We start from the raw sequence: 16,715 nt of genomic DNA, 5'->3' as shown, positions 1-16,715 counted from the left end.
ACTAGTTAACTAGTGAGCAAATCCGCACCCTACTAGTTAACTTGTTGACATTTTGGGGCCCACTAGTTAACTAGTGAGCATATCTGCACTTTACAAGTTAACTAGTGATGCTTTTTTGCACCTTACTAGTTAACTAGTGGGCGCTTTAGGGCGCACTAGTTAACTAGTGAGCAAATCTGCACCTCACTTGTTAACTAGTGAGCATATCCGCACCTTACTAGTTAACTTGTGGGCGATTTGGGGCCCACTAGTGAACTAGTGATACTTATTTTGCACCTCACTAGTTAACTAGTGGACATTTGTACCCTCTCTAGTTAACTAGTGAGCAGTTCTGCCTTCACAAGTTTACATGTAAGTGTCACACTGAAGCCACTACTAGTTCACTAGCTGAGGTTCCTCTGGCCAGCATGTTAACTTGTGTGCCGCATGCAAATGTTTGGGGTGGGATTTTACGAAATTCCGCACTGTGATTGGTTGTCATATTTTATTTTGACACAGGGAGCCAATAGAGAGTCTTAATTTGAGAAATTCTCCACCTCCTAATTAGAATTCTGCGCAACTAGCTAGCTAGTGTGAATGTAGACTTGAACTAGTTTACTAGTATACATTTATGTCCTCACTAGTTAACTAGTTTGGACAATGGATGCATCAACTAGGTAACTAGTGAGCCTGCTGCCATCAACTAGCTAGCTAGTGAGCCATTAATGGTTCACTAGTTAACTAGTGGCACTGACCTACTCCAACTAGTTAACTAGTTAGGAGTTAAGCCTTCACTAGTTAACTAGTGTGCACATTTTGGCCATCAATAGTTAACTAGTGAGACACAAAAAACCTTCAACTAGCTGACTGGTATGCACTTTGGCCTTTACTAGTTAACTAGTGAGCCATTTATGTGACAACTAGTTAACTAGTGAAGCCAAAATGTGTTCACTAGTTAACTAGTGCACATTTATGTCTACCACAAGTTAACTAGTGTGCACATTTTGGCCATCACTAGTTAACTAGTGAGACACAAAAACCTTCAACTAGCTGACTGGTATGCATTTTGGTCTTTACTAGTTAACTAGTGAGCCATTTATGTGTCAACTAGTTAACTAGTGAAGCCAAAATATGTTCACTAGTTAACTAGTGCGCATTTATGTCTACCACAAGTTAACTAGTGTGCACATTTTGACCCTCACTAGTTAACTAGTGAGACAAATACCTTCAAGTAGCTGACTGCTATGCATTTCTGCTTTTACTAGTTAACTAGTGAGCAGTTTTTGTGTCAACTAGTTAACTACTGAAGCCTAAATGTGTTCACTAGTTAACTAGTGCGCATTTCTGCTGTCACTAGTTAACTAGTGGGCACATTTTCACCCTCGATATTTAACTAGTTGACACAAACATGTCTAACTAGTTAACTAGTGGACAGAAATGGCTTACATGTTCATGACAATTCTGGCTGATATCCTGATATCAGAATAAATGCTCATTTGGCTTGCCATACTGCTGTGGTTCTTATTTCAAATAATTCCAACAGATCGTTGTTGCAATAAAATCATGTAAATGTCAGAGGTCACTACAAAACACACTATTAATAGATACAAACCTGAAGCCTGTGAGGACATTGTCCTACCTGAGACACTCCCACTGCCTGTCACACAGGCGAAGCTAGAAAGTTTCACAAACACTGCATTCATGCATCCACTGAGCTCAGAGTGTGTGTCTAGGAAGACTGTGCTGTTTTTGCTCATTTTGTGCAACGGTGTAACATTTATAGGTTTCTCTGTATGTCAGCTCTTCTCATCTCCTTCAGGCAAATCTCCCACTCTGACACACAAATGCCCATGATGTCACAGGAACGGAGTTTTGCACATCGTCTCTTTTGTATCATTTGTACAGAGTCAACGTTTTTCCCACTTTGCTATCTGGTCCGTGTTGGGCAGTAAGTAAATGCTTCAATAACCTTGCTCAAAAATCTATTTGATGAAGTGCAGCTGTTCCCTGGAAGACATATGTAGAAGATAATGTTGGTATTTTTACATGGAGACTTTTTACTGCAGCACCTTTTCAGCCAAAGCTGTATTTGATAGTGACTCTTGAATTTAGTTGGTTGGTTGGTTTTAAAGCTTTCTGCTGTTAATTATCAAACCTCCTATTTTAACTGACCAAATAACCAGCCTGTTATGGCAAAATCTGCAAGAACACAAGAGTAGAAACAAACAGTCACGTTTCTGCTGGTTTGAGTTTTCTAAAACCAATAAAAATTATAGCAATTAAAACGAACAAGAATGTGTATTCTCCAGGTTTCATCCCGCATGTCTTCTGCAACACTTTTATCGTTGCCTTATTCTGCTTCACTGCTCCATCTCAGCATCATTAGTTTGATCACAGATCTGCCTCCTCTCTGCGGCTGAGGCCTGACGACTGTCTGCAGTCGCTGTGGGAGCTGACGTGTCCTTTTAGAAGCTCAAGGTGAAGCGTCAGATTCTTCAGTGAAAAGAGAATACGCCACAGATTAGGGAGCTTGAATCTAGACACTACTTCCAAAAGATGCAGCAAAAAGAAAGCCTAGCTCCCCGATCCCTCCTCCCCCGAGAAAGGAGAAGAGACTCACATAACAACAAAAGATATCCAGAAACATTGTTGTCATTGAGTGCAGTGGAAGTCTCCGTGCCCCCATTTTAAAACTAGTTTACCCCAAAAATCATTGTGATGTGGAGCTCTGCAGGTTTTAATTATTTATTGTATCCTGATGGCACAGATGACAGTTTGATTGAGCCAAAAGTTTTAATTTAAAAACACGAACAATCCTGTTTTACAATAACAAGTGAATTTATTTTATGCAGATGTTTTCATCAAAGGCTGTCTCTGCATGCAACTGGACAGCGCTGTTGGACCAATCAGAGAAATGAACATCGCGACGTATTCAGCGCTATGGAAATTAGTTAACAGGGCAGTCTGCCATACACCGTCCATTAAAAGTGAAGCGGAAGAAGAAGAAGGAAATGCATCCTTTGTTGAAGTAAAGTACTTAAGTACCTCTAACTGTTCATCTCTCAAAGAAAAGCCCAAGTGTAAGTTGTCTAGAGTTGATGCCAAAGCTGTTTCAAATGAACGCCGTTACTGAGCCAATGCCATCTTTGCAGTTTTTCTGGTGCTAAGTAGCTGCCCTGGGGCACACTGACACCATGGTCCCTCCGACCACCACCAGGAGATGAGGATGGTAAGTTCCTTGCTCATGGACACAAAAACGAGAGAGATGGGAATTGAACCTGCAACCCTCTGGTTGGAGGGCAGACGCTTAACTCGTCTGCCAATAATTATTTAGAATGAAACAAGAACACAAATATATAAAGTTACCCAAGAAAGAAAGCAACACACACAAAAAACCAACCCTCCACACAAACTTCTGTAATTACAAAAGTCTGCTCGTAACTGATTTTTTTGTCACTTGTCAATTAAAACACAGTATTTTAGACAATTTCAACACATTAGCAGCATAAAAACACAAAGTGAATGTCACTGATTTATAATTATACCTCAATGTAAGATAGAGCTTTATTTTTTTTTATCATTATTTAGAAAGAAAATCCAGTAATACAAATAGAACATGTATGAATCTAGAGAGATTTGATATTGTTAATATTTTAGGCTGCAAAGAACTTCCTAGTAAAATAGACTAAAGTCTTAGAGTCGTTCACTTGCTTAATCACTACATGTGCCGTGGTCTCTAGTAGGAATGACTGCTTTGTAAGTCGTTCTCAGGGGTAAAAATATACTGGTGCACCATTTCCAGGAAGTAGCAGTGAGTCACATCACAGCTGAGCTTCACACAGCGGATTCTGGAGTTTTATTTCCTGATATTTGAACGTCTCGCCTCGGATTGGATAACATTGACAGGCAACGTGGATGTTTTATCTCCACAAATAACATAAGCCTGGAGGAGTTCTGCCGTGTGGCGGAGTTGCTAATGCTAACGATTAACTTCTGCTAGTTAACACGTTGTCTGCTGATTCATGGATGCTAAACCAACAGCCTTCCCCTTCATCAGCCAAGATGGGCGAGTCCATGACAGCGTGAAGTAGATCTGTCAGGCTTTTCTCAGACAGAGCTCATTGTTTTTCACCCCAACAGCAGGAATGTGGATCGTTATGTTGATCTTGGGCCTCTTTCTCCATACTCAAAACCAGTTGTGACCAGTTTGGGGGTGAAAATTGATGCTGGACTTAAATTTGATGCTCACATCAACTCTGTGATCCGGTCCAGTTTCTTTCACCTGAGACGCCTTGCAAAAATCAAGCCCATGCTGTCAAGAGCCCACCTGGAGCGGGTACTACATGCTTTTGTTATTTCTAGGCTTGATCACTGCAGCTCTCTATATGCAGGGTCGTGTCAGTCATTCATCACTGCGTCACCTACAGGTTGTGCAGAACAGCGCAGCAAGGTTCCTGACTGGGACCAGGAAACGGGACCACATCAGTCTGGTTCTGGCCTCCCTGCACTGGCTTCCGGTTTGCTATCGCTCACAATTCAGACTCCTCGTCTTTGTTTTTAATTTCTTCTTTCGCCTGAAGTTCCTGAAATCCCTTCCCTGCTCTCTTCCAGGTTAATCTTCATCCCTCATCCTCTCCAGAACAACCCCGGATCTCTGCATTCCTGGCCACACTGCTTCATCCCCTGGCCGCCCGCTCTCAGCCGCTCACCTGCCATCAGCCATCCCTACTCCTGCTCCTCTGGATAAATCATTCACTCATCTCCTGGATCTCCTCAGCTCCCCCGGACCTGACCTACCCCTTCCTGTACTTTTCACCACTACCAAGAAACAGTAAGCCCAGCCTCCAGATAATTCTCCTTTACTTCCACCATTTATTCACTCTCTCTCCCTCCTCAGAATCCCCTCCTGGTATCCTGCTGCCAGTCCTGCACTTCGTTGGTTCCCGTCTCGCCTTTTGCTCCTCTCCTAATAATAAAACCCTTTTACTTACTTACCTGTTCTCCTTGTTGTGATTCTGCGTGTTGTGGGTCAAGAAATATCCAACCCAACATGACAGGTTCACTTCTTCCCTTGTTTTACACATTTGTCCTGTACCAGGATGTTTCACCTATTCCGTAATTTGTATTTTGAATTGCTTTTATTTTCTGATTTATTCACTTTCTTTAACTTTGTACTGTACCATGTTCAGCGCCTTGGGCTTCCTGACAGGGTTGCGGAAGGCGCTTTATAAATAAAGCTTTGATTTGATTTTGATTTGATTTTCTGATCCTAGAGTTTCCTCCTGTCTTTTCTATCAGAAGCTAATGCAGGGGATAGGTGTAGGAGACTATTTTCATGTTCAACCTGCATGAAACACTCAGAGATTTATTGTAACCAGAAATAATCATTAAAAATGGGTTTTCGGTGAACCAAACCTTTAACGTATAGTATCACTGTGGAAAGTGAAGATATATGAAGGCAGTTGGTTGTAAAAACTTCAAGTTGGCACATTGTTGCGTGATTTTACAAACAGAATTTTCCCAAATACCAAAAGTCCAAGTAAATTGAAGTAAATGAAATAATTAAGCTTTGATAAAACCTTTTGTTGATGTTTTCACTAGTTTTAATTAAGTTTTTCAGATGGATTTTTTTAATGGTATGTAAAGAAAATGGTTTGATCTTGGATGCTTATGGACAACGGTCCTTTGCCATGCCCCCGCTCCAGCCAAGCCCCGTTTCCCCAGCAACCGCAAACAGCTCATCGTCAACCTCATCCAAACCACATGTCTTGCATGAATTCATCAGCTCCACCTGCAACACTCTCTATATAACACCAGGACCAACACCAAGCCAGTGCCAGATTATTGAAAGCTCACACCAGAAAATTCTCCAGCACTCCAACCTCTGCCTGTACCATAGATCCTGACCTGCTTCCTGCCTGGATTGTTTTCTCTGCCTCTGACCATCTGGATTCTTGACCTCAGCCCATTCTCTGAATTCTGCCTCCTGCCTGCCCCTTAGTGTTCACGGATCTTTCTGGTTTTGACCCACGCTTCCTCCTGACCCTGCCTCAGCCTCGCCCACCTCTGGTAACACCTAGTTGTGGTTTTCATTTAATAAAGACATTAATAAGCACCTTACTGTGTCTTGGTGTCCTCACAGGTCTTCTAGTTCTGTTCTCAACTTAAATTTCTTGAATTCTGAATGGGAATTTTGCTCCTGAAAAGGGGTTTCGTTTTTGTTTTGATGGATGTGACGACAGCTTTGAGTTTACAATATTGTAGGAAATGAAGCCGGAGTCACATTCATCATGGTGCTGCGATGCCACTGATGACAGTATTAGAAGTTTTTCTGTTTCTATGGAGTGCTGCTATTCAGATTGACAGATTATAACTTCAGTGGGTGATGGATTGCTACCAGTTTTATGTGGATGACTGTTGTTTATAACTCTGCAGCTCCATGCAGAATTGAATCCTAATCATCAACATAAATATACTGGACGTCTCCTTTCCATAAGCTCCAATATCACGTTTTTGAGGCCAAATGGGAGGTGGCCACCACCGCCATTTTGACTGTGTCACAGGTTCCGTCAAGCCCAGACAATTCCAAAAAAGGGAAGAGAGGTGGAGCTGAAGGTGGGGCTGTAAGGCTGGGATCAACTGACGACACCCGGTCGCACTAGCTACAAGCTAACCTGAAGCTAACCCAAAGCTAACGCGGAGGTGGGAGCTAAGCTAACGGAGGTAGCAACCTAGCTACAACCGGAGTTGACTGTGCACAACACCAGAGCTTCTGAGTCAGAGATACGCCGGGCTGACCGCTGGGTAAAACCGGGTGGAACACAGAGGTCTCCGAGAGCTCTACAAGCCGGCAGCCGCACAGCAGACAAGCGCCGCTGCGATCTGAGATGCGCAGAGCTGCCGCTGGGGAGAACCGGGTAGAAAGTTTTCCATCCCAGAGCTCCACAAGCCGGCAGCCCGTGCAGCAGACAGGAGCTGCGATCAGACAGAGATGCGCCGAGCTGCGGGGAGGGGAGAACCAGGGGGAAAACATCGGTCTCCCAAGAGCTCCACAAGCCGATGGTGAGAACCCAGCTCCACCAACATGTTATATTTCAACCCATTTTCTAAAGTGCAGCATTATGTTAAATGCACTGGGTTTTACCCTATTACATTTAAATTTCATGGTTAAACAGTACATGTTAAAATCTAAGCTCAGCTCGGCAGTGACCTAAAATACATAAATATAATTTTACTTACCGAAAAAAATGAAGTGGAGACTCCTTGGACGCTCTATTAGTGCAATTAATGCCACAGCAAGTCATTTTGTCCAACAATTGCACAAAAAATATCCAAACAAGAATTCACAAACACAGAGACTCAAAATCCCGGAACAGTTTCCAGGCCAGACCGAGGCTCTACTGAGGCCTTTCCACGGAGCTAGCTCTGTGGTCACGTGGGTCTGATGCTCATTAATTATACAGAATTTTAGGCTTTTAATACACTTAAACAGAAGAGTGAGAAAAAAATTCACCCCCCTCAGAGTTGTCATGAGTGTAAACTAGATCATTTAAACCAAAAACATGTTTTGGTACCAGGCTGTAAACATGTTTATTTCTGCTGTGAAATTGGTATTTTTAACATGGGGATCAATGAGGATTTGCTCGCTTCTGACACCAGCCCCTAGTGGATGAGGGTGGAACTGCAATTTTTGGTACTTCCGGGTTGAGACCAATTTCTGAGCTGCATTGTGGGGGCTTGATCCTAATGCACAAACAGAGAGCAGATCAAACTTCACTGTTTGTTGGAGGGAGAGATCGTTTGTGTTTATTGAAGTGGGTCAAGAAAGGAATTAATCAAAGATAACATCCATTACAGATTGTTTTATGGGGGGCTGTGTTCCAAATTATCAACAAACACGTCTTCACCTCAACACAGTAATGATGCTCCTTTGGCCAGTTTAGGTAAAGCTTCTGTTTTTAGACTGTAGTTCACAACATTAAACTGTTCACCAGAAAAATAAACTGTTTTACCAGAGTAGCAGTTTGCATGTGTTTGCTCTCCTTCTGCAGAATTCGAAACATCATCTTGACCAAGACTCTGCAAAATGCATGAATATTCACAGTGCAGTCAGGTGTGTTTCTAGTCACAGGTTTGGAACCTGACTGGCGGCGTGGGCATGAGAAACTCCAGAAAGTAGAATCTCATGCAAAAGTATTTCTGTAATTCAACTTAAACGGTGAAACTAATATTGATACAGACTCATTCCATGCAAACCCAGATATTTCAGCCTTTTGTTATAATTGTGACAGTTATGGCTTACAGCTTGTGAAAACTCGTTTTTTCCTGCATCGTGGGTTTCCGGTTCCGGCAGAAGCGTCTCCGGTAAGATACCCGAGGGGAGGGGTGAGTGTTCCTTGTCTGTGTTTGAAAGCTAGCTTGTTTTGCAAATTTGCTATAGCAGCTTTAACAGATGAAAAAAGAAATAAAAAGCAATCTTTGCAAATTCATATTTTTTAAACCATTTCTTTCAGCCAGTTTGTGCTAAAATAACCCTTAGTTTACAGTGCCACTCAGACCCCTACCGCCCTGTGTCCAGAATACCGCATTTGCAACTTCAGAGTTGGCAGGCCGCCACCCATAAGACTTAGAAAAAGTTGAGCTTACATACACTGCAGTCTGCTTCCAACCCATTTCCTGCATGTTTTAGATCAGTAAACCTCACTTGGCAGCCCACGGGCCGCTTCCGGCCTGCCAGACCTTTCCACCCGGCCCCCAACCCGTTGATCCCTAAAGTCCCCCCGATTGGGGGACTTTGAAGTTTAGAAGCAAAACTCATGTCACACAGCGAGGGTTAGGGTTTTATTCCAGAGAATTAATGACGGACTCTAAGGGGTGCTAAAAGCAAGCAAAACTGCTTAGTATCCCCTTGGCAGCAGCAACAAATAAGTGAGTAAGGAAACCTGGACCTAAAAACTAAAAACACTTTCCCAGAAAAAGAGATTAAACTCACTTTAACTTTGTCAAAATTTCCTTTTGGATGTAAACAGGATTTCAAACTCGCTGAGAGAATTGCTCTGTTTTTTATTAACAATAATCCTGAAGAACACAAATTACCTGCTGCAGATGAAAATGCTCAGTGGAAAAAATCAACAGAAGAGAAATAAATCATGTTGTACCTCTTGAAGCGAGGCTCGCTGGATGTTTGGGTTTATTGGCCCTGAATCACTCCGCTTTGACAGGGCTGACCTTGACTCCAACAGCTCACGGTGCTCGTTCACTGAAGGACGGTTTAAAAATAGTGACCTGAAGCACCAGGAGCACAGATATCAGATGGTACCTGCAGAATAAAACTTTACATTCATCCTAGTTCGGCCCTGTTGCTAATTTCCCTTTGAATTGGGATTTCTGCACGCCCTTCCAGCCAGAGGGCATCTTTGCTGTCAGCATTACGATAACTGCTTGTCCTGTAGTGGAATATAAAATTTTAATCACACCGTTAGGCCTTTACACTTGTGTCCTGACTATAAATCCTCTGAATTTTTATTAGACAGTAGTGGATGAATATGTGAGAGGGTCTTAGCTGCACGAAGAGTGACAAATGACAATACTAATGACTCCACAGTCTGTAGAGTAGTCATACCTTGGAGGAGTAAACGGGAGACAAATGCAGCAGCATAAATCCAGTTTTATTCCAGTCACACTAATCCTAATTGTACTTATTTTGCATATTCTCACACTGTTGTTGCATTATTTGCTCCTCGGCTTGACCTGCTGCTGGCCCATGCACAGTGATGGGGATAACTTAGCTTCTCTATGGCTACCAGCCCACACAATCATCCTTACTATTGCCTGGGCTGATTTATTGAGAGATGACGACCTTTGTTTCCCGGGAGCGCTGCCTGGTCTGGCTCCCAATCTGCTGATTGTTTTCCATTTTAGTGCCACATATCGTCACGGAAAGACACTTCACCCCTGAGCTGGAGCTGCTGTTGCTGCTACAGATGCTGCTGTTAATAAAGACGTGACAGTAAATCATCTCATGTAGACTGCAGACTATTTAATTTCATAACTGTGTTTGATATATTAAGGGATAATAATAAAATATTATTCCATTCTTGGTACATAACATCACTAAAAGACACTAATAAAACATCTGTACTTTGCTTTTAGTTGAAGATTAATGATCCAATTATCCCAGATGAAGGAATACCATTTGAAGTGTTCTCAATCCCAGACAATAGACTAAATCACCTCCCAGTGATAGTTTAGGTGTTTACTGATTTATTTGATTATATTTCCCTTTTTCAAACAGTCATGCAACAACATATTCTAAAAGTAAAATCGGGGGTAGAACCTTCATTCATGTGTTCATCTCCAGCAGGCTGGACTACTGCACCGGTTATTGTCTGGTCTTCCCCAACAAGCTGTGAAGCAACTGCAGCTTATTCAGAATGCTGCTGCTAGAGTCTTGACAAGAACCAAGAGGACCGAACACATCACTCCAGTTCTCCAGCTCTATCCTGGTTACCAGTAAACTACAGAATCAAGTTCAAAGTGCTACTTCTAGTTTATAAATCACTCAGTGGCATGGGACCAAAACACGTTTCAGGTCTCCTTCCTGTAGCCCAGCAGGGCTCTGAGGTCCTGAGAAAGCAGTCAGCTGGTAGAACCTCGGGTCAGAACCAAGCAGGGTGACGCTGCTTTCAGCTGCTATGCAGCACACAGAAGGAATCAGCTTCCTCGTGACCTGAAATGTGCCCCAAATCTAGTAACTTTAAATCTAAATTGAAAACTTTCATGTATTCATCAGCCTTTTAATGAATCTTTCTTATACTGCACCTTCTGCACTGTAATTGCTCGCCCTTTTCTTAACTGATTCCTAAATCAGAACTTTATTTGATTATGTAATTTCAACTAAATGTATCATGTATTTTAATTGTGCTATCATGTTGATTTTGGTCATGGAAAGAACATGGAATTGCCTCTGTGAATGAAATGTGCTACACAAATAAGCTAAGGTTTGTATGTACTCTGAAACGGCCCAGTAGAGTTGCTGGGTGGGGCTTGTGGTTAACTCATGCTGATTGGTTGTAACTCAGCGGGAAATGACATCAGCAGACATCACCAAACGTCCAGCATTTATAACACTAGAAAAGTAGTTGGTGAGGCAGAATGGAAATAATTAAAATAAGCGGTGCTGATGCTGCATTAAATGGCAGTTTCTAAACTCCCGACGACTAAAATGCAGTGGAATTTCCTCCTCAACGCCTAATTTATGCGCCTATGTGGTCTCCTACTGTAAAAAACAATGTTTCTTCGGATCATTGAACACCACATTTTATGTCACGCAGCTGTTCTCCATGTCCTCTGAAGTAATTGAATCATGGCGAACTTTGACAGAATACAACTTCTAATGCTAATGAGTCACTGCCACAACAGTCAAAAGGTGCTGACGTCTTAGCGAAGTCCTGAAAAGACCGATTTTGTATGGAGACCCAACATCTGAGAGGACCGAGCTAGTGACCATTCCCTGTCACTGTTTCCCAGAACTCCTATAGAAACATGGCTAAGGCTCAAACTGCTGGAGGATACTGACCACATTACCTCTGTCTCCTCTCTCTCTACTGCTCATGTTCATGCATGTTTACAGTATAGCTGCCGCTAACTTTGTTTATCTGTTCATCGTCTATAGAAATGTTGAATGCACTGTCCCTGTCCTCTCAGATGACACTTGATGCCATTAAGAACCTGGTTCTGTTTAAAGGGAGTCTTTCTTCCCACTGTCACCCACTCAGCTCTGACAGTTCAATGCAATCTGCTGTTTTTTTTGGGAATAGGTGCAATATTTATAAATAAACTGAGTAGAAAATGAAGCTGAAAATGTGTTATGTAAGGCAAACACTGCCAACAGAGCCTAAAGTAACTTCCAATCCTTCATAAGATGCTACTTCACTTTGGGTGAAGGTACCACCAGCAAGCACACTGACTGAACCATCTGGCTGCTATTGGAGACCTTGAAACTAAAGTCAAAATATGAGTCGTGTGTAAAAGAGATATAAAGAAAGTAGAAACTTTAAGAAGTTGAGATCCAATTTATCACAAAAACAACGGACAGAGCAGACAAAAAGACCTAAAAGCAGACAACTTTTACTACACTGAGTGTGTGAGGACTTACGGTAGTACTGTGAGCCGAGTAGGAAAAAGCACTTTTGTAGAGAAGATAGAGTGAATAAAGACTGTGGAGGAAACAAGCAGGTCCTGAGATGACTCTGGCACCAGCAGGTCGGCTTTTACCAGCCATTCATCATCGTGGTCAGAGGCTTATCAGCCAGGCTGATCGAGTATGTTTCTCCTTGTTGTCAGGATCTGATTGGGTCTGGGTCTTCCTTTAGGCCTCCTCCTGTCAGGATCCAGCGAGTGGAGCTGTTCCTCTCTTTTCCCAGGTGTTGAGTGGTCCCAGCTGGAGCCAACTCATCAAGGCAGCAGTATTTAGGAGGAGTGGAACCACCAGACGGACATCAGGTGATTCCGTTAATGGAGTGGTAAACTGACCACATGCTCTCTAGTTGTGCTTCCCTTCGTGCCAAGTACTAACCTGTGATTCTCTCTCTTCCTCGCAGATCAGCAGCTTTGAAAGACCCAGGAAGTTCCTCATCGGTTCATATATCCAAGTTCTCCCCTCCACGTCTCCTCGGGTGTGGCTGCTCTCTCTGCCACTGCAAAAGATCCAGCACTGGATTCTGCCAAGCCGCTTAGCTCTCCTGAGGAAAGAACAAACCACTACACCACCGCACAGCAACCCCCCCCCCCCCCCCCCCCCCGCTCTCAGGTTTCTATGTCTTAGTTCATTTCAGATGCCATACCAGGGGCAAGTGCTCCCTGTGAAGATCCCGAACCCATGCATATCAAGCCGTGCATGCATCTATATTGTGAAGCCCTGGGACATTTCATCGCCACTTGCCCTATTCGCCCAAAAGAGAGCCCGTTGGTAAGACTGGATGTTCTGACGGGTAAATCCACAACTTCTCCCAGATTAATCCCTGTAACTATCATCATCAAGAATCAGAGTTCATCCACTCATGCTCTCACTGACTCAGATTCGACTGGATGACAGGCGAGATGAGCGCAGCCTCATAGGTTCATTACCAGCTGGCAGAATGGAGCACTCCAGGGCACTACAGTTGCAGGTAACACGTCGGGCCTCCTCATCAACATCCTGTCACCTCTATTTTCATACGCCCAGACATGGCACGGAGGCTGACCGAGTCCCCCACCCCCCGAGTGAACTGTCTGTCTGAACAATGAGTCAGAATCTGGTGCAGGGAAACAAATGAAAACCAGATTTTTATTATTTTTTTGTCAGAAAGAAATTGAAAACGATGCCTTCACTGGCTTTGATGTGAATGCAATACTCAGAGTGTGGCAGAAATGCAGACTGTCACTGTTTGATCTGGAAGGGTGTTTTATTTTTTTCTCCACATGACAACATATATCTTATGACTGTAGAAGAAGTTTCATTTTTCATTATGAAAAATATTTTATTTCAGTTTTTAGTGTTTACAGCAATCCTTGTTGTAGCTGTTGTCGAACAAAGACTCAGTACCATCAGGAGCTTTTACGGAAAGGTACGGAAGCGTATTACCGTCAGTGCAGGGGAAAAAAACTCAGGACCAGTATCTCGTAATCACGAGAAATGTTCTCGTTAAAACGTGATTTATATTCCCAGTTGTGAGTCAAGATGGGTGAGTCCATGAACATGAAGTGACAGTGTGACGTAGATATGTCAGGCTTTTCATATCCTAGAGTGTCACTGTCTATTTTCTATCAGAAGCTAATGCAGGAGATAGGTGTAGGAGACTATTTTCAAGTTCAGCCTGCATGAAAAACTCAGAGTAAGCGATTATGATCAAAAATAATCATTAAAAAATGGCTTTTCTGTGCTCCACACCTTAAAGATTCGGCATGTAGCTGCACAGAAACAATGTTTATGAAAGTATAAAGTCTCTCAAATCTTTTGAACATTCAGATTTCTTCAGCATCACCTGGGACAAAGCCAGTTACCCTAGTAACCAGGGCACTTTTCACACATTAGAAACATAAATGGCTTCATTACTCTTAGATCAGAGTGGCAATCAGTCATTCAGGCAGTGGTCACTTATGTTAATGGTCGCCACTGATTCATTCAGACGACAAAGAGTTCTGTCACAAAACCGGGCTTCACACCGGCACAGGAAGTGCACAGAGGTTGTGTGAACTGTAAGAGCCATAAGTGGAAATATCTCACACTTTGTATATCTTTTACACTACTGAACAGTCTTTAATGAACTCTGGTTGGGGTTTCCCCTCAGTGTTTAATTGCACAGCAGTAACAGCTGTGAAGGTAACTGAAGCACAACCACAAACTCCACAAGACGTCAAATCAAAGCTATTTTCCAACAAAATGTTGGAGAACGGAAGCTATTGGGAGTATTTCTACAAAGAGAGAAAGCATTGGCTACTGCCCCTGACCATTAGGGGCTCTGCATCGGTAGCGCTTTTTAAAATGAGGCTGAAAACCTACTTTTACAATCTGGCTTTTAATTCTGTGGGTTAGCAATTCCTAATGTTTTATATTTTGTAATTCTTATTTATGGTTTTAATTATGTCCGTGGCGCTATATGTTTTATTCTTTTGTTGTACAGCACCTTGGTGGCATGATCATGCCTGTCAGGTGCTTTATAAATAAAGGCTGATTGATTGATTGATTGATTGATTGATTGATTGGCTACAGCTCGGGTGTCTTACAGAACAGTTTTCTCTTCATCATTTAACATGGACACTGTAGCACAAACTAATCCCTCCAGTTAAAGCAATGGTTACAGCTTTTAGACGTTTATGAAGTGGGTACCAAGTGAAGAGCTGAGCTAAAACTGCATTTACCCAACGGCTCTGGTAGAGTCATTGCATTTACATCAGTGTTGTCCCTGCAGAGCCGACCGTTTTTTACTGCGGTTCATTTTGCACTGAACTACACACACCCAACTATGGACTGATTGTCACTCTCATGTCTACCCACAGCAAGTGCCCAATATCTCAAATATGCTGCAGCCATGCTTCCCAGGACTCCATCAAAGAACCCAACATAAAGCTGATGCTACTAAAACAATTCATCATCATATCACCACAGAGGTTTTGTGCACCCTAAAGACAGATGTGGGTCTGTCGTGATCTATCAAGATTTTTACATCTCAGTGGGGATTGTGTCCGTGTAAAACTACCTACAGTGAGTGTGTCGAGGCAAAATATTTATCAGAAAGGAATTATTGCAGAGCGAAACCTCAAAGTTAATTGGCTGAAATAATTGTTAAAATAGATGAAGAACAAATTGAACAGACAACAATACACAGAAAATGTTTTATTTTAACTGCTAAATTCAGAAATATTAAAGCTGAGCTCAGCCACTTAGGAGAACTTAAATTTATTTAAATAAATAAGCTGGTTCCATTCCATTTATTTGATAAAGCACATTTAAAAACAGCATATGAGCTGTCCAAAGTGCTGTACAGGGGTAAAAACATATAAGGTTAAACGGATAATATAAAAGAATAAAACAGCTAGAGCATTGCACAAAGAACCAAACAAGAGAAGTCAATAAAATTGGTAAAAGAATAGTGTAGATAAACCTAGATAAAATAGCTAGGCAGTAAAAGCAAGGGAATAAAAGTAAGTCTTTAAGTGAGACTTAAAAACCCCAATGGAGGGGCAGAGTCTGATATTGAGCGGGAGATCATTCCAGAGTTTCGGAGCGCAGACAGAAAAAGCTCGTTCACCACGGGTTTTGCAGCATAGACGAGGAATCTGTAGTAGGTGCAGGTCACCTAAACAGAGAATCCTGCCTGGCACATAAGGAGTGAGTAACTCGGATATGTAAGGTGGTGCTAAGCCATTCAGCGCCTTAAAAACAAACAATAACATTTTTTAACGTATACGGTAGTGTGCAGGAAGCCTGTGAAGTCTTGCTAAAATTGGAATGATGTGCTGCCGACGGCCAGTATTTGTCAGATATCTTGCCGTCGCATTTTGTATCAGCTGAAGGCGAGATCATGTGGCTTTTGAAATGCCAAACAGAATTGCATTGGAGTAATTCAACCTTGAGGTGATGAAAGCGTGAATGATTGTCTCGAGGTGGCGCCGATTCAGAACGGGTTTTAGTTTGGAAAGACGTCTCAGCTGATAAAAACATGATTTAATCATGTGATTAACGTGAGGGTCCATTTTTAGAGCCACAACCATTTTAATTCCAAGATTAACAATTGTCTGACTAAAAGGAAGAGCAGAAAAATCAGGAGCGGAGGAAGACGAGCCATTAGGAGTAAAAACAATAAACTCAGTCTTAAAATCATTCAGCAGCAGAAAATTTGCTGACAGCAAGTCTTTAATCTCACTCAGGCAATCAAGGAGTGGCTGGATGGAGGTAAAAGTCTACAATGGAACAGCAGTCATCCGCATAAAGATGAAAGTTAATGTTGAACATCCTAAAGATTAGTCCCAGTGGAAGAATATAAATGCTAAATAAAAGGGGGCCGAGGATAGACCCCTGTGGCACGCCCCAAGGAAGAGCAGCTGAGGGAGATGAACAGTCGTCCATTCATGGTGATGGATTTTGTGACATTATGAGAAATGAACTAGAAGTTATATTCTAACAAATTATGTGTCATGATCCTTTCTGGCCCTTTCTTCATGTGCCTTCTGGTGTCCTCCATCCCTCTCTGGAT

This window comes from Nothobranchius furzeri, chromosome 7 (genome assembly GCF_043380555.1).
Source record: "Nothobranchius furzeri strain GRZ-AD chromosome 7, NfurGRZ-RIMD1, whole genome shotgun sequence".
In the NCBI taxonomy this organism is placed as follows: Eukaryota; Metazoa; Chordata; class Actinopteri; order Cyprinodontiformes; family Nothobranchiidae; genus Nothobranchius; species Nothobranchius furzeri.
The sequence above is the reverse complement of the archived record's forward strand: the minus strand, read 5'-3'. Positions refer to the sequence as shown.